This window comes from Sebastes umbrosus, chromosome 11 (assembly GCF_015220745.1).
Source record: "Sebastes umbrosus isolate fSebUmb1 chromosome 11, fSebUmb1.pri, whole genome shotgun sequence".
Lineage (NCBI taxonomy): Eukaryota > Metazoa > Chordata > Actinopteri > Perciformes > Sebastidae > Sebastes > Sebastes umbrosus.
This window is the reverse complement of record NC_051279.1, coordinates 1,138,433-1,161,115: the sequence shown is the minus strand read 5'-3', so window position 1 is coordinate 1,161,115 and position 22,683 is coordinate 1,138,433.

The following is a 22,683-nucleotide window of genomic DNA, read 5'->3' as shown; positions in this document are numbered from 1 at the left end:
AACACTGGATCGCCTCTTAATTCTCTGTAAATCTCTGCGAGATAAAGCCGTGCTAGCTTCCCTTTGTGTGACGACAGACACCAGTATATGAGCAGAGATGAAAGGATAGTCTTTCAACACTGAACGGAAACAAACAGGCTGAAGAGGCCAAGCATACTTCCAACCCCCTCTTCTTCTCTCCTCTCCTCCGTTCTCTCTCTCCATCAGTTATAGGGGAGTCCTCCAAATCATCAGTCAAGCATGCACAGGGGTTGATGCAAGGATGTTAGCTGTTACTCAGAGGGCTTTATTTCAATTAGCTAAAGTTACCAGGATGTTCAGGATTTGCTGAATTAGTGGAGGACTAAGTTGTTGTTTTTGTTTGTTTATGTTTTTTTTATGGAGAAATTGAATCACTGTTTCACAAAAAAAGATTCAGAAATAAAAAAAATAGATATCCCAAAATACATCTGTGTCTCTCCTGGTATGTGATTGCAGCACATGGATACAGATAGTATCGCCGTTTTCCAGAAATGTTGGCCGCCAACAGTAGCTGACACGCATTAGAGCCAATAACACATTCTCCCATTGTTACTCACTGCTCTTACTCATCCTGCTGGAAATAATGTTCATTTGGTTGAAGATTGTTTTTGTCTGGGGTTAAATTCAAATCGGTGTTGGGGTTACTTTACAGTGTTGGTGGTTTCTTTGTTTCATTTTTTTTCTTCACATCATCTCACCAATCTGGAATTGCTAATTTCCTATAGTTGGCCCGGGAGGATGTCGACAATCATGTGCCCCCCCGTGACAAATAGAGACCCCGACTTCTTCTCATCACCAGCCAGCAAACTGGGAGAGTGTGACGTCAGCAGACGTTCACAGTATTTACCCTGAGACACCCAAACTCTCCTTTGTGCAGGAGCCCCAACAAACCAGCTGGAGCAGCACCTCACAGTTAGTGCAAGGTCATGATCCCACACTGGCCTCCCACCCACAAAGTCAGCCATGTTTGATAGCTTGCACATGGCGGGGGGCGGGGGGGAGTGTGTTCGGCTTGTGTTGCTGTTTATCTAATGTTTTCTGTTGCTGGTTAATGAGAGAACCACATATTCAGTTCATTACTGAGACAAATGCACTGAATTGGAATGGCATTTTATTGTCCTGTTAATTTCCCGAAGCTTACGGGATTGTAAAAGTCAACAATAACAATACTGTGAGTACTAGAACAGGATTACATCCATTCAATTCAACTCCTTCCTGTGATGCAATCGGTAAAATACAGATGTGTAATAAAACAGCGTTCTCTGGTTCATATGAAAAAAAGAAAACACTAAAGAAATATTCAAATGAAAGACATTTTTAAAGGATAGAGAGACAAAGTCCCGCCTCTTCCGGTGGACCAACATGGGACCTCATTTTGGAAAAAAATATGAACCGTATCAATGGCAAGAAAAAAAATGTTTTTTGGATCCTGTTTGAATTACGCCATGAATGATGAAAAAAAGATAATTTTGTCAAGAAAGTTTGTTGTAAATCAGATTGTGAAAATACCTAATTAGAAAGACGACACACCCAAAAGTAGCGTAGTGACGTGGGTCACGCTGAAGCTCCGATGTCTGTGTGTTTCCTACTGGGATGAACTCACACCAGCAACGGGTCTCGCTCGTTCTTTCTCTTCCCGGCTGATAAAAAGAGCAGGAGTCTCTGGATAAAACACATCAGGTCAGATAACGTTTCATTTGTGTGTTGAACATAGCTAAGTTAGCCAGCTGGCTAGTGTTGGTGACGTTTATTATGCGAGACGAGAGATGTAGTTCACTGAGCGGTTTCACACTAAACTAAATGATGCTACGACAAACTGAGACTTTCTTGACTTTCAAAATCATGTTTGAAATTGACAAACATCATCTGTGTGATTCATGGAGCAATTCAAACGGGATCAAAAAAACATTTGTCTCTCTCCGTTGACTACTGTTCATATTGTTTCTGGTCCACCAGAAGGGGACGGACTTCTCCTCCCTATTGGGTGCCAACAGCTTCCCGAGCTTCTTTGTATTTACTGTAACCTACTGTATACTGTGCAGTTTAGTCTACTACCCACTGCCATTCTGTTCTTTGGATTATGAATCATTTCATAGAAAAACAAAAAGCTCTCAGAGTTAACAAGCTAACTGTCAGTTATCAGACTCGCTAGCTTCGTTGCCAACAGAACAAAAAGCTTACAGAGTTTATTCAAAAGACGTATTTGTACCATTGATTCCGGTCTCACACCTGTCTGCAAACATTCCTCTGGAATCTCCCGTCCAGTAGACAGATTGCTATAACAGGTGAAGTGATCGTGGTGATTCTGTTGGAAAGTGTTGCTGCTTTAGATGTTGGTGTGAGCACGCCTTAATGCAGGATCTACGCAGGACAGTTTTAAGGTAAGAAGTCAGTGCACGCTCTTCTCCCACCAGATATTTCTCCTGTTAACCTCTCATTGTTCGCCATGACCTCAAAGACATTCCCACAACGTCCTCACTGGCTTCACTCAGTGACTCAGATGGTCTCAAGCTCTCCTGTCACGAGGAAGCTCTGAACATATGATGGAAACAAGGCAGAAGATGAAAGCGTGACACATCACTCCAGAGAGCTTCTCTTTGCTCTGCAACGCACCCTGCTCATCAATGGAGGGCTTTGACTTCAAACAGCCGCTGTCCAGCCAGAGAATGACACGCAGGAACACGATGCACCACTCGGGGGACTTTTCATCCCGTCAGAGTCGGCCCGATCCACCAAACAAAAGCTTGAAACAGGTTGCTTTTAACAACTGACATTTGTGTCTGAACACTAAAGTACCAAACATCTGCTGTCATACAAAACAGCTTTACCAACTTTGAGTGCGTATTATCACTGAGTAAATTTGTTTTTCTTGAAAAGACGTGAATGTCAGTCAGCAACAGGGACATCTATTTATATTTCTAGGTTTAACTTCAGTCATACCTCTTGTCTGCAGGGGAAATAGCATTAAGTGTGCTTTAGTCAAAATCCAGCATGAATGAATGGAGATCTTGTTTGATTTCATTCCTCAGCAATTATCCTATTGGTGAGGAAATTACGGCTTCTAATCACAGCGGAGAAAAACAATTCAGACGGGATTACTACCTCCCTCCAGACAAGAGCGTTTAGACTGTCTACTTCTTCACCAAAGTCTATTTAATATCCGTCTGATTCTTACCATCCCCTGGCTGCTCTGCTTATCTGGGCTCATATTTTCCGCTGTCCAGCTTCAATTTCAACAATCGACCTCAGTACTGAAGCCAACCCACAGCACTGGAAAACAAACCAACTAAGGAGGAGCTGTTTTTAGTTGCACCCAAACACAGAGTTCAGGTGAGCGTTTCCTCTGCGTTATCTCCTTCAGTTTGATTGTCACTTCTCTACAGAGCAAGAATCAGCCCATCAGCCAGCATGGAGGATCGCTCCCGGTGATGCGCCCCGCTTCCTGAACGTGGAACTGATTCAGGAAGCAGAGAGACATGGTGGTTGGCTGGTGGCGGCGTCACACTTGTGATAGAGCCCACAGGTCTTATGTCTGCCAACAGTAACCTCGATCAACCTCAACAATCTCAAACCCAAACTAATGCTCAATATTTAAGATACTTTTACCTTAAAACAGGAGAGACATTAACTCTTTTCCTCCTCCTCCACACTCGTCTCCCCTGTCAATAGTTGGGCGTGTTTTTATCCTCTTTTATGTGAAGGTAGTGCATCATTTAGTTGACTTAGTTAAGTAGGAGACTACGCTAGTAGTTAGTGTTGACTCAACACCCAAACAATCTTACTGTAACAATAAAAGCTGCTGCAACAGGCAAGTTCCACTATGAAGAACAATACCACCCGACGTGACTGTTATCAGCCATCAAATAGGCGTTATCGGTCACTATAAGCACTATAGATGTGGGTCAATAGGCGCCTACTACGCCTACTACGTTGTAAGAGAGAAAGCAAAACTTAAAAACAACACATTCGAACAACTCTTCCTAACATACAGCGAGCGAGCAAACTCTGGCGCATGGAGCATGAAGAATGTCCAAATACTACGAGCGTTACATAGAGAGTGAGATTGATTAACTCTCAGTTACTGTCAGCGTTGATTCTGACCAATGAAAATAGGTTGGAAGGGTCAAAACTTCGCATAAATAGAGCCAGGGCGGGCGTTTTTTTCAAACAAGTGACACGTTGTGTTGCCTGTCCGCTGATCCACCGAGCAGGTCAGGACATCTTCATTAGGAGAAACTGAAACAATCTGATGTCCGCTCATTTGCTCTTTTGAATCGCGTCCAGTTAGGAAGAGGTGTAACACGTCGTAAAACTGAATGAAACGTCACGTTTTAAACACAATCAAAAAGGCTTCTTTAGGTTTATGCAACAAAAACACTTAGCTAAGTTTAGGGGAAAACTTTTGGCTTAAAATAACTACGTTTCAAAAGTGGAAGTGAAACTTAACGCTTGTGAACACAAAGACAACTACACCGGATGCAAACCCCGGTCTCCTGGGTGACAACCTTGTGTTTTGTGTCCATCATCCCCGACTTCCACCCAATGTAGAGTTTCATGCTGTCTAAACTACAGCGCCTGACTTCAGCTTCTGCTCCTGTTATAATTACTACGGTCACTAGAAGTCGCTGTTGTCTTCTTTTATACCTTCTTTCAGTGATCTACTATGTGAATAGATGATAAAACCTACTAGTATGTGTAGTAGGCCCCTATTGACCCACACCTATGGTGCTTATAGCGACAGATAAAGCCTATTTGATAGCCTGATAACAGTCCAACACCTTGCCTTGCCTCATCTGGATGGAGCTCCCATCTAGTTGGGTCTCCCTCCACTTTTGCACCATGCACACAGAGTTAACTTGTATTTATGTAGTTTTGTGTAAATAAGAAGTGTGTAGTTGATTAGACAAGCTGTAACAACATCTCTTGTGCCGTTTCTCTACAGTGTCACACAATCACTTTTTGATATAAACCAAAACTAATTTAGGGACAAGTTGAAATGGTTGTGTGTCCAGCGGATGGATGCTCAGTCAATAAGAGACCCAATCCTCTCTGCCACTGAGATGTCCTGAATCAGTGGTTCTCAGGCTCAGCAAGGGGGCCATACTACTGATTCCATGCATGCCTTCTCTCCAGGACATCCCACCAGCAACCAACCACACAACAACTCTCCCTCCGCCGCTAATTTAATGTTGTGTTTGGTGTTTTTTCTTCTTGCCCTCCGAGAGCTCGTCTAAACGGCTGACGTTGATGAATGCGTGTAAAGGATACGCTGCAGGTAGGATATGGTTACAAGCTAAGCTGGGAGGGAGGGATGAGGGGATAAGAGGGAGGAATAGAGGGAGGCATAGTTTATAGATGGGCCTGGGGGAGTGGTGGTGGTGGGGGGGTGTGGAGGGTCAGGATGTTTGTCTTCCAATGAGCCGTGACTCTGAGAGAAAGAGGAGGGGAGAGTGGGATGAGAGAGAGAGGAGAGGAGGGTGAGAAGAGATGAAGGGAGGGAGATTAACGGAGAGTGCCACAGCATCTTCATTGACCGAGGTGGGTGGGGGGGGGAGAAGGTTTCCATTTAAATGGAGCTTTTATACTCTCTTTATCACTCCTGATTGTATTCACATGTTTCTAAGCATATCTTTCTAGCATGTCTGTGTGTCGTTGTGTGGTAGTGAGTGATAGAAATCAGAAAACAGAGAGAGACAGCGGGGGGGAACGTGCATGCCTGTGTGTGTGTGTGTGTGTGTGTGTGTGTGTGAGAGAGAGAGAGAGAGATTGTGGACTTTGTTTATTTGTTTTTCTAGATGGCTCATAAAATGTGTGTGTTTATGTGTGTGAGTCTGTGGTGTGTATGTCTCCCTCAGGGCACGTACAGGGCAAAGGGAGTGTGTCTGTGTAGGTGTGTAAACAGAGCACACACACACACACGCACACTCATCACCCCGTGCTGAGGTGTTTATAAGTCCTGAGAGTGGAGATTCCCTTCGCACCCCCGAGGGCAATCTCATTCCAAACCAATTAAATGTACACCTACACACACACACACACACACACACACACACCTACACACACACACACACACGCACACACACACACACACACACACAGGAATGCTGACTTAAAGACGGCTCTGATCATGTGAACACACATCACCTACAGTAAGAGCATGACATGCATAAACAGCATTCATGTCACTTTTGACTTTGAGGAAAATCATTGAAATTATTTCTTAGAAATTTTGTTAAAGCAGCAGTAGTCAGTATATATTCGGCATCAATGGGCAAACATCCCATAATAACCTTTCAGCATATTGTAATTCAAGTGTTCTGAGAGAAAACTAGACTTCTGCTCCTCCTCATGGCTCTGTTTTCAGACTTTAGAACATCTAGCCCGTGACGGGAGACTTTGACCAATCACAGGTCAGTTCAGAGAGAGAGAGTGTTCCTATTGGCTGAGCTACGGTCATGTGACCAGAACTTGGCGTTCCTTCACCAGATTTCACAATCGTTCTCCTTTTCCAGCTAAACCGTGCACTACAAGATGATTCTGAGAACATCTGAGGAGAGAAATAAACATTAACGTAACAGAATATTGATTCATATTTGATCAGCGCTGCCTAGTTTGACCTTTTGGTCGGAGTTCAGAGTGATTGACAGCCGGCTCTCATAGACGGCAGCTGGACAGCAGACCTCAGATCAGCTCTGACTGCTTGTTTTCCTTCGGTCTGTGAAATCTTGCAGATGCCGTTAGGAGCACCGGAGGACACCGGGGGACACCGGAGGACACAGAGGAACATGATTTATTTCAGGTTCCTGTCTCATGCTCTACTGTCACGATATATCGACCGTTTTATAAAAATAACTTTTTCTAATCATATTTGCTCTAAATCTCAAATACTGATGCTTTAAGGAAATTAGGACATCTTTAAGGTTTTATATGAAAAAACTGTGAGAAAATTGATAACTGAAATTGAAATATGAACACTATTAAATATGGAAGAAAAAAAGTATTCAAACCAAAAATCTGTAATCATCAAATAAAGTAAAAACAACAACAAAAAACTTAAATATAACATCTTTATAAAAGAAGATGTCAGTGGGATGCAGAGTAACCAAACCGTTAGAGATCGTCACTCCTCCTCATCCTGACCGTGTGTCACTGTCCTCACAATCTCTACCACCACATATTCCAAGAAGAGGACTTGCCAAGGATCACAAATTGTGGATTATTTAAACAGTCCTGTGATATGATGTATGTAGTTTTAGTTAAGATGAACCTTACAGGTGACTGAATCTATGTACCTGTCATTTCTAAGTCATGTTCTTCTTTACTGAGAATATCACTATTAACCGTGCATCTGATGATCATCAACCTTCCTAGGTCCTCTCTACAAAATAACATGAATATGATTCAGTATAAAAATAATAACCATCACCATAAATCTTTTAGTGTTTTCATTGAACTGGACTCACTTGGCAAACGTGCTGCATCCTGATCTGTTTTATTTTGTTTTGTGTGCTTTATGACATCAACTTTAAAACTGGCCATCTTCCCTCTAAAGCACACGGAGAGGGTGGAGTTAAAGGTTGTTGAGCAAGTGAACATTAACTTGACCCACCAGATGGTTTATTACACAGAACCATCTGAGAGGCAGTCATTGGAAACGGTTTAGAAAAGGGCGGGCACTTCCAAAAAACTACATGGCAGGTGATTGGATGAGCCATCTGTCAATCAAACTCTTGCCGGACCAGTCGGGAGAAGAGTGAAAACACGTTTTCCATCGAGAAAAACCTTCAGTGCCGTTTTTTGTTCTTCTTTCAATGAACAAATCCTCTCCGGTTCTGATAGAACTGATCCTCCTGCATCAGCTACGCTAACCTCTTCAGGAGCCGCCGTTGTTGTTTAGAACCAACAGTCACCTCTCCGTGCCGTCACACACACACCTAAGCCACGCCCCCTAGCTGCCTGTAGCTCCTCACAGGATGCTGATTGGTCCGTGCTCCGGCTTGCCGGACACAAACGCATCACTTGAAGCGTGACACGATGGATTTTCCTGTGATACGTGATCCCGTGATTCTCGTGTGATCTCGTGACATTGTGAGAATCCAGCTGCCTTGTGCGAGGTAAAGTGAATATAGGAGCACTGGTTAGATCAAATAGAGCAAAGCGTTGGGAATAACTGAAACACTTTTTTACACATAACAACGTGTGGATTCAGCTTTTTAAATCAAAGAAAACTAAAAAAAACTATTTGGAAGAAAGTACTCATTTCAGTGATGGAGATCAGTCATTCAACATCTTTGAAAGTCATCAAGTCTCTGGTGTGTGCAGTTTGAAAAATGTGTTGATGTAGATTCACAGCTACCATTTAAAGTGTGTGTGTGTGTGTGTGTGTGTGTGTGTGTGTGTGTGTGCTTAAGCACTTGCCATTGTGTGTCTACTTTATTACCACATGTCATCACTGTAGTTGTGTTCATGCTAAATAAATGCCTTGCGTTGTTTTGCCAAGGCGCCCTGGCACCTGTTAGCCACCGACTCCATCGGTTCGCTGTATCTGTTTACCCCGTTACTGATGAAAACACTACTGAGGACGTGTTGCTGCGCTACCTCTACAGACATATTTACTGCGGCGGGTATACCTCCAAAGAGTGCGTACGTTCTCTGTGTGTGTTCTCGTGTGTACACACACACACAGACTCCTCTTCGTAGCCTGAAGGTGTTCAGGATCAAATTTATGGGCTAATATTCCTGTTCGGAGCTGCTATGACACAGCTGTGAACGAGGAGACGGATGATGAATAGATGCAAATATAGATACAGGATGGAGGGAGCAGCTCGGTAGATCCACAGAGAGGTGAAGCTCGACCCAAACCTGTCAGTCTCGTCCACGCCGCTCTGCTTTATGCCGGGTTCAGCGAGGCTGTTTTTCCGTTCTCAAGCAACACCTCTCCACACACCCATAACTCTCCACTTCTTAACTACCAGCACTAAAACCATCTCTGATTAAATAGCTGGAAGACAACTCCTCGTGCTGCAGGCTCAGATTGTTATCCAGCGGGGTCGGGGTTTCTGGGATTTAATCTGCAGTTGCTGTAGGTTTATTTCTCAGAAATATCTGCTCTGTAATAACTGAACTTGAATCAGTTGCTATGTGACTTAATGTTATGTTGTCATCACTGGCTTTGGCACAGAAGGACGTTTTGGGTGTTTGATTTATTTGCATGCCATTGCATCTTCCCCCCCCCCCTCTGCCTCTTTCTGCATTCCTCTTCTCTTCCTCAGCTTTCTGCTCCTCTCTCTCTCCCACCTCTCTCTCTCTCTCTTCGCTTGTGTCTTTGGTTAAACGTCGTTAAGTTGCGGTTTCGGAATGATTCAGAAATTGTGGATTAATGTAAACAGCATGGACATTAGCGCAGGGGAACTACTTTTTATGACGTATAAACGTTCCAGCGCTTTAAGAGTTCCAACAGTCCGATGTGAAGGTATTTCACTGACTAAAATAACATCCAGCCTTTTGGAGTCATTTTCTCAGAGGACGTTTCTTTATCATCTCTGGTGTCAAATCGTGCTTCTTCCTGGTGTAAATAACTCCACGACCACGTTGCTGTAAAGCTGTTTGAAGACCATAAATTCCTCTTAGCGCGGAGCACAGATGGAGAAACTGTTTTTATCTCCCAGAACCAAACATACACAAAGCGACAGCAGCGGGGAACCGAGCCACCGGTCTCATCTTGTAAAAAATGATTATAGCCTAATAACTTTGATTTAACACCTTATAACAAACACATCAATCTACTAATTCGCTCTCGGGCCACTGCTGCTGGCAGTTATTTGTTCCACCATTTGTTTTTGTTAAATGATGGATCGTTGCGCCGCAAAAATACTATTCACCGCTAGTCAGGCTGAAGAGAAGTTATACGGCGGGCTCAGAGAGGTGTAAATGGTGCAAATGGAGACGGCAGCAGAAAAGCAAAGCGATGATTCATGTGTGACGGAGCAGACAAGAAGTTCTGTTTGGTTTAAGCTACAGTGACTCTAATCCCTCTGAGACGGAGCGAGCTGTTGTTAACCACGACTACCGCACGGCTAACGAATGGCATCAATTATCTGTCAACTGTTAATCTCTTGTGTTACATATGGAACATCTTTTATCTCTGCATTAACATGTATACTAGGCCTGTGTTTCCTAAACCCTATTTCATATTTGGTTCACACACACGCCCACATTTCTCTGTGAGTTTGCCACCTGTTGATAATTTGAAAATTCCAGTAAGTTCCAGACTGAAATGACAGTGAGTCATCTATTCTGATGATTGGTGATATCCACCATATCCTGTGTGTGTGTGTGTGTGTGTCTGTTCAGTTAGGTCATATTCCCCTGGATAGTTTCGATTCATGATTGTATTACACATATATTGTACTAAAAGGAAGGTTAAGTGGTATTTCCTGGCGTGAACCGTCGGAGCCAACTCCTTTCAGTCACGATCAAGGACGGGAACATCTGCTGCCAAACAAATCATCCAAGTACAACAAACCTGCCCGTATCACTCATATCCAACACGGTCCCTCAGCAGCACCAGATCTGTGCTGCATTAGCCTCCCCCAACACGTCACATGTCTGTCTATGTCCAGAGATGTCTGACCTTTGACCTGGAGGAGAGTTCTTCTGAGGACACTGAGGTCCACTGATTGAAAAAATGGTCCATGCCAAGGTTTTACGAAGGCTTCTTTTTCCAGTCAGGGTCCAATCAAAGTAAATTCATCCTCATCCAGGATCTCAGGCTCATCCAGGATCTCAGGCTCAACCTGGATCTCAGGCTCATTCAGGATCTCAGGCTCATTCAGGACTCGTGTCAGAAACCGTTTTCAGGCTCTGACCCAAAGGTTAAGACACTGATTCAAATCAACCTGAGAGTTAGAGAATAAAGTCATAATATTATAATTATATTTTTCTCGTAAAGTTATGACTTTATTCTCTTAATATTCTGACTTTATTGTGTAAATCTCAGATGTTGTTTCCCTCAATATGGCCCTAATACTCCGTAGTACATTGTCTCTTTGGCCTTCACTGCATTAGACTGATATACTATATACTCAGACTATAAACTGTTACCTTCATCACAATGATCACATGTTTTGCGGCTCCAGACAGATTTATTTTGTTTATTTTTTGCCTAAAATGGCTCTTTTGATGGTAAAGGTTGCTGACCCTTGAACTAGTTAAAGGTGCTCTATACGATATCCAAAATATTAATACAGCAGTAAACATACATTTGTTTTAAACACAGAGAGGAGTAATGTCTACCTGAGCAGAGAGTGAAGTCGCTCTCCCTCTGTGTGTGTTGTAATCTGAGCTTGTCTGTGCTTTGTTTACATAGCCGGTTCGGCTTTTAGTGCATGTGAGTGTGTCCCACTGGCTCGCTGCATTGCTCTCATACGGCGTTTACAACGTCGTTCCGACCGACGGCACTGTCATGGAAGCCTTTCGATTGGTGGACAACCTGCTCTACCCTCTGAGCCCCCATATAGAGCAGTTCTAGACCGTACTCTATAATCTAAAAAAACAAACATGAATGACCAGGTCAGTCAGAATAACACAAAGAATGTTCCTGTAATACGTCAATGATCAATATATTAGAAATAGCAGATCACTTGGGGTAAGGACTCATTCCCTACCCGGAGTAGGCAATCCATCGGTTTCCTGCTGAGAACCACGGCCTCAGATTTAGAGGTGCTGATCCTCATCCCGGCCGCTTCACACTCGCCTGCGAACCGATCCAATGAGTGCTGGAGGTGACAGACCAATGATGCCAACAGGACAACATCATCTGCAAAAGCAGCGATGAGATCCTCAGCACACCCAACTGCAAACCCTCCTCCCCCCGGCTACTAATACATGCTTTTATTGCGTCTCTCATACATGTGGTTGTGCAAAATGGTGGAAAAAGTGCTGAGAAAAAAAATGCAAAATCCAATTTTTAACCATGACAATGTTCCTATCATTATACCGGTGGTTTTGGTTCCCTAAACGCAGCCCTACTTTAGACTTGCTTTAGTTGCCATCAGCTGTTATTATCTGGGACATCTGGAAGATGTTCCCTTTATAAATGTTGACAGTCATGATGAATGTTTTGTCTGATATGTCAATTTAAAAAAATGCACTTTGCAGCATGAACTATCCGCCCAATGTCACAAAGTCACGAGCGTAATTAGCCTACTGTTGCTTTTATATGGAGGCCATTATCACCGGCTATAAACAGCCGCTGTAGTCCGTCGCCCCTCTCTTCTGGTCAGATCCAGGATCAGTCATGTTTTACTGGCCTCATGTGCTTCACATGTGCTGTCCAGCTCCACTCAAGTCCTCCGTGGGTAGATACTGTCTGTAGGTATATTTCACTTCATCGACTCAGTCGGGAGGAACTCCATCTCCAATGTGGCCGCTGGTTATGATTTGAAACACAATTACTTTGTGGAAAACATCAGTTTTACTTCACCATAATCGTTGTGGTTGGTATTGCTGATGTTGTTTACAAACATTGGTGAATTTTTTTGAATATATTTTCATTACCGTTGAACCGTTACATGCTCGCCGTTGGGTTCAAAATCATTTTCCAACTTACTAACGTCATCGGAGGTTTTATGAAACCTTTTGAGAATTGGATAATGACATAAATGTTATGTGATCGAGGTGAAACACGGCTGTTAGTCTTCCCAAAAGTTACTATTATACTATACTATAAACATATACTGTGAGAAATTATGTTCCAACATATAAGCCTTTATTATATTATATACACATATATTATGTATTGTATCATAGTGTATCATTGGAAGCAGGGATGCACCGATACCGCTTTTTTTCAGACCGAGTACAAGTACAAGTAATTACATTTGGGTACTCGCCGATACCGAGTACCGATACGAGTACTTCTCTGTGCCGAAAGATCCTCGTTAACAGCCAGCTGGAGGGTGTGAGCGACACACGGCAGACTGGGGACTCCCGCATACGAGGCGGTGCGCCCAGCTGGGTCGGGCGAACCACCATGAAGTGGTATCGGTGCCGTTGTATCGGAGCCGTTTTGCGAGTACATGAGCACAGTATCGGCCAATATCCAATTAGGGATGCACCGATACCCTAATTGGAAGAGATTACTTTATAATGTATTGCACTTCTATTTTCTTTATACATTTCTTTGGAAACTTTAGTTCCAGTTCTTATAAACCTTGTTGAGTTGGTCCATGAGATCAAATTAGTCAGGATGCCAAATCACAATCAGACCAGCTCTGCACTAACAGGCTTGGCTCAACAACAGGGACATTCAGAGACACTGTACCCTCCCTCATGCTCACATTTAAACCTCCCGGTTATTGTTGTCGTTCTTCTTCTTACTTTCTTTTCTTCCCATCAGCTGGCTTTAGCCTGCGTGGAGCACACATTGTACTGTCACGGCTCCCACTCTGGTCATTAGCAGGAATGAGCTTTGGCTTTAATTATAAAACACCAGCCCTTCAAACCCGCTGTTTTATTGTTCCTGGGTATTTTTATATGACTGGTTCTCCAACATGAAATGGATTGCTTGTGTGCGAATAATCAAAACTTGTTAATTTTGTAGAGCCTCCGGGCTCTCTGGTAGAGGAGAGATTCTTTCTCTTTTGTTGCTCAACATAACAATATGGGACTAAAATTAAACAGAATCCGTGCTGACAAGTTCTTTTCTTCATAAACATCACAACCTGATGGTATTTGGGTTTCATAACTTCTAGAAAAATTCTGCATGTTGTTTTTTAACCACACTAGCTCCGTGGCTCTATAGGGAGCATACAATGTCGGCCAATCCAGACTGAAATATCTCAACATCTTTTGGATGTATTGTTATGACATTTTGTGCAGATATTCTTGGTCCCCAGAGGATGAATCCTACTGACTTTGATGATCCCCTAACGGAGGGGTCAGCAACCTTTACTATCAAAAGTGCCATTTTAGGCAAATAAAAAAATCTGTGTGGAGCTGCAAAACATGTGATCATTGTGATGAAGGTAACACAGTTTATAGTCTAAGTATATAGTATATAAGTCTAATGCAGTGAGGGCCAAAGAGAAAATGTACTACGGAGTATTAGGACCACATTGAGGGAAAAAACATTTGAGATTTACACAATAAAGTCAGAATATTACGAGAAAAAAGTCATAACTTTACGAGAAAAAAAAAAAATAGCACGTAAAAATACTACTTTATAATATTATGACTTTATTTTCTAAATCTCAGATTTATTATTTTTCCTAAATGTGGTCCTAATACTCAGTCGTACTGTCGTTCCATAGACCTACAACAATGATCAATAAAAATGAAAATGTAAACAAAAAGCAGTTATTAATTTCCACTAATTCTTTTATAAATTCCACAGGGAGCCGCTGGAGAGGAGCTGAAGAGACGCAGGTTGCTGACCCCTGGTTTAGGGTCGCCATGAGGTTGACATTTTTAGGTTTTAGATAAACTATTGGATAAATTGCAAAGAAATTTGGTCCACACATTAATTTTCGTTAGCACGCTGAAATTAGCATTTAGCACCGCTGTGCTAAAGTACAGCCTCACACAGCTGCATGCAGACTTTCATCTTATTCAGAAGAAGAAGAAGTCTGAATTCAGTCTTTATTAGGTGGAAGCTGTTTGGATAACGGCTCTTTGCTCCATATGGAACAGTTAGTTTCTGTGTATCCAATTATACGTACAGTTTCATCACACAGTAAACTATACTTCCTTCCTTCCTTCCACCAATGTGGAAAGAGGCAACATCCTTGCCCGGCGTGATATTCCGCGGTGCATCTGAGAGAGAAGAGGCATCTCTCCGCTGTGTTAATGTTTGGAACATCTGAGAAGCTATTTGTTGACTGTTGAAACCACTGACTGTCTCAACAGTCCCTGAAATCAACAAGCCAACGTCAGCCATTGGTGACTGCAGCAGAACACATTTGGCCGACACTCTCAGCTTTGCTGGAGGAGGAAACGGGTCTGATTTTTTTCACCGGATGGAAAAACGTCGGCATTAATTTACTTCATAAAAAGGCAAATTCTTTTTGTTTTCAGTGCGGTCGGCTGGGGTTGTTCTGCCTGGGTGAGAGACGAAGGGATAAATTGTACTTTCACACGTGTTTTAATTCAGGGTCTTTCCATTAGAACCTCTTAGATTGAGAGGAAACTGTTCACTAGAAAAATAAAGCTCAGGCCATCTGCCTTCTTTCAACTTTCTATAGCAAGTAATTTCTCTGTTCCTGGACCATATGTTCCCAAAGAGGCAAAAATGATTTACAGTATTTTGCACGACAAACAGAGAGATTGGGCTTTGCAAACTTCCCATAATGATGACAGTGTTCTGTATCTCTCACACATCAGTACACCTCCTCTCTTTGAGGGGGGGGGGGGGGGCTGACACAGGTCCCCGCGGAGCTCAATGATCACAGGACAAAAGTGGAGGGCAGACGGGCCGCCTGCCATAAAGAAGGAGCTGAAAGGGTTTTTATCAAGGAGAGGAAGAATAGACTCCCCATGCAGATTAATAAAATAACCCCGAGGTTCTTCTATACAAACCCTGATCTGCACCCCCCACCAGAAATACCACACACACACACACACATACAGAATACCTGGGGTCAGCCTCACCTGTTGCCTGGCAACAACTGATGGGATAAAAAGCCGGTGGCGCTCCGATGATTAAAACTTCCTGGGTAGCGGTGTTTGATCCCCGGTACGCCGTCATTGTCTCTCCACAGCTTCATAAGAGACGGGAGGCTGGGCAGCGAGAGGGAAGAGAATATATAAACTTTCTCACTGCTGTCAGGAGGTGGCTGGCTTTGCTCACTGACTTTTCCTCTAATTTTTGGAGGATAAAGAACCCCCCCCCACCACCAGCACCACCTCCACGACTCAAGTGAACTCAGGAGTCTCTTTACTTCCCCCCCCGCCCCCCCTCCTGTCATACTAGTCACTTTGACAATTCACCGGTCGGTCACGTTTCTCAAAGAGAGGCTACAAAGAAGAGGAAATACATCAGTTGAGGTCGTAGCGAGGGTCAGACACACAGAGCGGAGGCCTTTCCTCTTTCCTAGCAGTCCTGCTCTCAGTTTATTTAAAGTGTTGCTGCCGAGGGGGGGGGGGGACACCGCTTCGGAAGGAATGTGTAGTTAATGCCACGCTCATGGCCAAATTAGTCAGGCCTGCTGAGGGGATTCCTCCTGGGGTCACTTCCACAGTAAAGAGCAGCACACGTACACTTCAGCGCAGCACATCCACATGAACCGCATATTTCCATACTTACATGTGCACATACATATTCATGATTTATAAACTAACACCAACAAGGTTAGTGTGGCACAGATACGTTCAGGCAGTGTACCAACACACGCTTAAAGATATGATATGCAACACTTGTCGGTTGGTATTTGTGAACACACAGCATTCAAAGTTGGCCACACCTCCATACCTCCACGGCACCACACCTCCACATCTCCATACCTCCGCATCTCCACCGCACCACACCTCCACACCTCCACGGCACCACACCTCCGCACCTCCACGGCACCACACCTCCATACCTCCACCACACCACACCTCCGCACCTCCACGGCACCACACCTCCATACCTCCACGGCACCACACCTTCACATCTCCACCGCACCACACCTCCATACCTCCACGGCACCACACCTCCACACCTCCACGGCACCACACCTCCGCACCTCCACGGCACCACACCTCCATACCTCCACCACACCACACCTCCGCACCTCCACGGCACCACACCTCCATACCTCCACGGCACCACACCTTCACATCTCCACCGCACCACACCTCCATACCTCCACGGCACCACACCTCCGCACCTCCACAGCACCACACCTCCGCACCTCCACGGCACCACACTTCCATACCTCCACGGCACCACACCTCCGCACCTCCACGGCACCACACTTCCATACCTCCACGGCACCACACCTTCACATCTCCACCGCACCACACCTCCACACCTCCATACCTCCGCACCTCCACGGCACCACACCTCCATGCCTCCACGGCACCACATCTCCACATCTCCACCACACCACACCTCCGCACCTCCACAGCACCACACCTCCATACCTCCACGGCACCACACCTCCACATCTCCATACCTCCGCACCTCCACGGCACCACACCTCCATGCCTCCACGGCACCACACCTCCATACCTCCACGGCACCACACCTCCATACCTCCACGGCACCACACCTCCACATCTCCATACCTCCGCACCTCCACGGCACCACACCTCCATACCTCCACGGCACCACACCTCCACGGCACCACACCTCCACATCTCCACGGCACCACACCTCCACTGCACCACACCTCCACACCTCCACGGCACCACACCTCCACACCTCCACGGCACCACACCTCCACGGCACCACACCTCCACACCTCCACGGCACCACGAGCCGAGAGGTACAAAGTAGCAAATCAGAGAAGACTTTGTTAGCTTTGGAAAGACCTGTGCTAGCTGTTTTACCCTGTTTCTGTGCTAAGCTAAGCTAAGCTAGGCTACGTTAACGTCTACACAGTTGATCTTCTCATCCGACTCTCAGCAAGGAAGCCAAGAAGCTTCAATATGTCAATCTATTGATTTCAACACAAACTTAACACAGGAGGATTATTTGTTGTTATTTGAGAGGAATATGGGTCAAGATGGGGAATCTGTGGTAACTGATACACACATACACACACACACACACACACACACACACACACACACACACAGTACCCTTCTCTTTTGACCTTCTCTATACAAAACTGTGACCTGCTCTCCGTCTGTGTGTTCAGCTGACAGCTCTCGCTCTCTGTGATTATCTGTCCTCGACTACCTCCTCAATCCCTCTTACTACGAAATGATCCCCTCAATCACCCCAGTGCACACAGACACACACACACACACACACAGTTAAGATGAGTTGGCCCCACCTGCCGCTCCCCCACACATGCACCTGTCTGATCCCTGTTTATGTTAATCTAATCCTCCATGTCTCTGTTTATAATAGAATTTCAGGAATCAATAATTATTTATTAGACCTTCTAGATCCTGTATTTATGTGTGTGTGTGTGTGTGTGTCTATTTTCATAACTTTGTACAGCCTCTCTGTCTCTCTCTCTCGCTTCATGCTGAGAGAATGCTTTGGATCGCCACTGAGCTATTTGCAGCTTTAATAGACGCAACGTGAGAAAAAACCCTTCATATAAGGCCACGGACTGCACCGCTGTGTTTTCACAGACCCCCCGCCCCCAGAGAGACACGCGCTATCAACTGCTGTCCACACTGAGCCCGGCCTAATTCATTAACCGATGACAGGACGGTGGATCAACATTGTCACTGTCATCTGGGAATGTTATGAGTCACAGCACCCGGTGGAATGAGCAGTTTGGAGATCACAGGCGTTAGTGGTATGTTTGCTGCTCTGAAGCGTCTGAGGATTAAGAGCGTAAATGGATTTGTGCAATGTCATATGAATATAACACAGTGGACATCTGCTGAGCTGAATGATATCAGCCTCTGATGGTAACCTCTGATTGTAGCTTACAGACGGGGGAATGCTAGGTGTGATTAGCTTCTGATACTCTTTGAACTGCAGCTTGTCAAACCCTGACAACCCTTATCCAGAATCAGTAGTCTCTTTTAAATTACCTCTTAAAACCCATTTTTAGAGACTGGCTTTTATGGGATATGTTTTGTTTTGTTTTGAATATTGAACTGTTTTATCTGTGTTTAAATTTGACCTTAGTTTTACCTTTGGCCTCACTGTTGGGCTTTCTGTGGTCATATTGTGTTGTATCCTGCTTGCTTTGTCTGTTAAAGCGTTTTGTAAACTCTGTTTTAGAAGATTCTATATAAATAAAGTTATTATTATTATTAAAGGTGCCCTGTGGAGTTTCCTTATAAACAAACAAAAGTTATGTTTACATTCAATATTACTCTCCAAAACGCATCGTGTGTAACCTTGAGGTCTGACAAAACAGGAACCCACTAATATAAAACCTGTGACATGGTGCTACAGTACTAGAGGTACCTTTAAAGCTGCTCTAATCTATATTGTTTTTATCAACAATGGATGCAAATGCTCTGATAAACTAACTGTCCACCACCTACTCAGCACCAAGAGAGAGACAGTCAAAGTTAGCAACTAGCCGGTGAAGTTATTGAAGCGTTTAGCAGCTAAAGAGTCAGATATTTCTCTTCAGGAGTTGGTGCAGACCAAAAGTGTTTTTAGACAGCGTATCCTCACACAACGATTCGTAGGATATCTTACGGAAGGCTTCTCAGGAAACAACTTGGTTAGGTTTAGGCAACAAAAATAACTCCAGAAGTGACGTAACTTAAGTGCAGAAGTTACGTGACGGCAACAAAACTCCTTAGTTAAGTTTCGAAAAAGATCGTCTTACGCCAGGATCAGACTACAGGATGTTTTAGACAGTTACGATGGTCACTATGTCAGATTAAACAATTGAGAGTCGTGACTCGCCACATGACAGATGACACGTCGGTCCCCTGTTCTGACAACACACACTCTCCCGGCACCGCCGTCTTAATATACGGGCTTACCGGGGCTCAAGACCCCCGGGCTCGACCATGTAAAGGGGCCCACGAGGCTCCAGGGGAAAACAGTAAAAATATAATTCACAGGGAGAAGAGAAAGTGGGCGTGCAACGGGATGCTCCCTGCGCAAAGACGCAACGGCGGTGGTGTTTTTTACTCCGACACAACCTAGATTGAACATCCTACCGCGAGGTCCGGCAGCAGTTGAATGTCCGATGACATCATTCTGCATAATAAGTAGCCATGTGCTTCTGTTTCCAGCTGTGTGCATCTGAGCTCAGCCAGTCAAATTCACGGCCGTGACGGAACACGTCGTGGAAAAAAAAAAAATAAGATCAAACATGCTAGACTTCCTGTCGGGACGTCGTGAGGCGTCCCAGACGTGGCGTCAGTTGTCGTGTACTATGACACACTACACGAGATAAAACCATAGATTTTCACACACAACCCTCATTTATCGTTCCCGATCCGAGTCGACACCCTACGTCGGCCGAGTCGGGCTATAATCGGGCTGATATCCTGGAGTCTGAACCGGGCACTAGTTTAGGTTTAGGAAAAGCTTGTGGTTTGTGTTAAAATAACTCCGGAAGTGGTGTAACTTAACATGGAAGTTACGTGACAAATAACTCAACATTGATTTCCGGTTTCACCCGGGACATGAACAGCGGTCTCTTGGGGCCATCCTCCCCGACCTCCTCTCTACGTGGCGTTTGTCACTCTTTATACTTCCTGGTTCACAATTTCTTGGATTACATACGAACAGATTTTGTGGGATATATACGAATTAGACTGCATTACTTCTCGTAGGTATGCAAACGGTGTATGACAACCTGTTCTTGAAATGTTGAGATCTGATAGAAGTTTAACTGCTCAGCTAAACTTTATGCCAGCAAGGATGATGCCATCCACTCTCATGCCCCCTCCCCCCTTCCTTAGCTCAGGGCCTAAATTAGAGTCCGGCTAAAATAGGACTAAATGTGGTATTATTAAAAAAAAAAAGTTGTGGTTGTGCATCCATCCTTGGTTGGGAGGGTTTATGCACCTGCCCGGCTTCATTTACAGGTGTCGACTGATTCTCTCACTGGACGGTCACAGGGACTGACCAAGTGACCTTAACCTCGCGCACCCCAATGCCACATACACACACACACACACACACACACACACACACACACACACACACTCACATGCTCCTACCCCCCCAGGGGCTGCTGGTTCAGACTGGGACACAAAGACGAGCATTATTCTCACACCAAACTGCCGGGACGGAGGAGAGGGAGGAGGGACGTTTCATTGTTTCATCAGAATATTTTACAAATGTTGTTTTTAAATGTTTTGCAAAACATGTTAATTTAACACACCTGAGTTTATATTAAATCTCAGCGCTTTTGTTCAATAGATCTATAAAAGAAATGGACGTTTTAAATTTGCATAGTCACATTCCCAACTAATGTCCCGGGTAGAGTTTGGATCGGGCAGTCTGCCTCGGTGGAGGTGAAAGGGTTTAAAACAATGCATCAATCTGTGTTATGTCTCCGTGTCCCGGTCCTAAGACAGTACAGAGCAAACAGGGAAGTATTCCCATAAAGACAGAGACACCACGCTGTGTTTGCATTGCTTTCTCCAGCACAGTAACTGATGAAAGACCAGAAGCCACAGCGAGGAGACGCACTGGACTGCATACTGTTCCTCCTAAACATCAACACACAGTTAGACAAATGAGCCCCCCCCAACCTTTACACTGCTCTGCTCCCATCTCCACTAAACCTGCAGCTATACAGCAACAATTATTATTATCATTATCATTATTATTATTATTATTAGTATTATTATTATTATTGTTTGCTCTTAAAGGAGAAACAAGTCCTGAATGCACCTTTCATGCTTTCTCTGACTCACCACTGTGAGTTGGACTCTCGGGTGGGATGTCCTGCACTGGCAACCCGGCTCTCCCATCGGTACATCTTTATATATATATAAGGTGATTCTGGGTCTGCTCCCACAATACTTCAGTGTTTTTATTACTGTGGACAGTATTCACTGCGTTCACAGGACTTCTTTGTGCTCTCTGTACCAAAAGCTCGGACACAATTTGAGGAAAGGGCTTTTGCATATTCTGACCCTCAGCCTGGAATCTGCTCCAAAACAACCTGAAAATCAAGCTGGTCTCATCAAACATGTTTAAATCTAAGATGAAGGCTTTAGAAGCAGACTCTATGGCATGCCAATGTTTTTAGCTTCCCTTGTTGGACAGCTGACTCCCAGAAAAGTTCCTTTTGTCCCCCATTTGTCTTTAGATAGTTCTCTTTTAATGCTCTCGTTTGTAGTGTTTGTGAACTGTATTTGTGTCTCCGTCTGAAACTTTGTGTTCTTGCTGCTGACCGTCTCGGCCAGGTCTCCCTTGGAAAAGAGGTTCTTAATCTCAATGGGACTAACCTGGTTAAATAAAGGTTAAATCAATTTCATGAAAAAAAAAATGCATGTGATTTTTAACCTATTTTCAATTTGGTTTCTGTTTTCCTCTCTTGATCTATCCTCTCTATTGTGACAACACAAACAACATCACGTTTAGACTCAGCAGGGAAAAGGTCTAGAGCAACAGTTTATTAGAACACACTGATACTCAGGTTAGTCTGTTAACGCTCCTCAAGCTTTTATGGAGCTAACTCCCTCTAGAGGTGATACGATGAGATGCTGCTGCTGCTGCTGCTGCTGATGTCAACTGACTCCACACCAAACCATCACAATCCGCCACTGATATTAAAAGTAAAAATAATAATAATAATAATAATAATTGCACATAAATAGAAGTGATTAGACCACAGAGTATCCTAACAACTACCTGGTGCATGAATAAATTACCTTCTGGTTCATCTTTAGGTGATTTTTTGCAGATCAACTTCAAATGTTATAATTGAAAATAAATATAAGTCACAAACTCTGCACAACTTCTCAATCCTTTACTGAAAGAAACATTGTCCTGGAGTAATTTTAGAAACATATGCACAAATATATCCTAAAAACAAATCCTATAAGTCACTGTAAATGTTAATC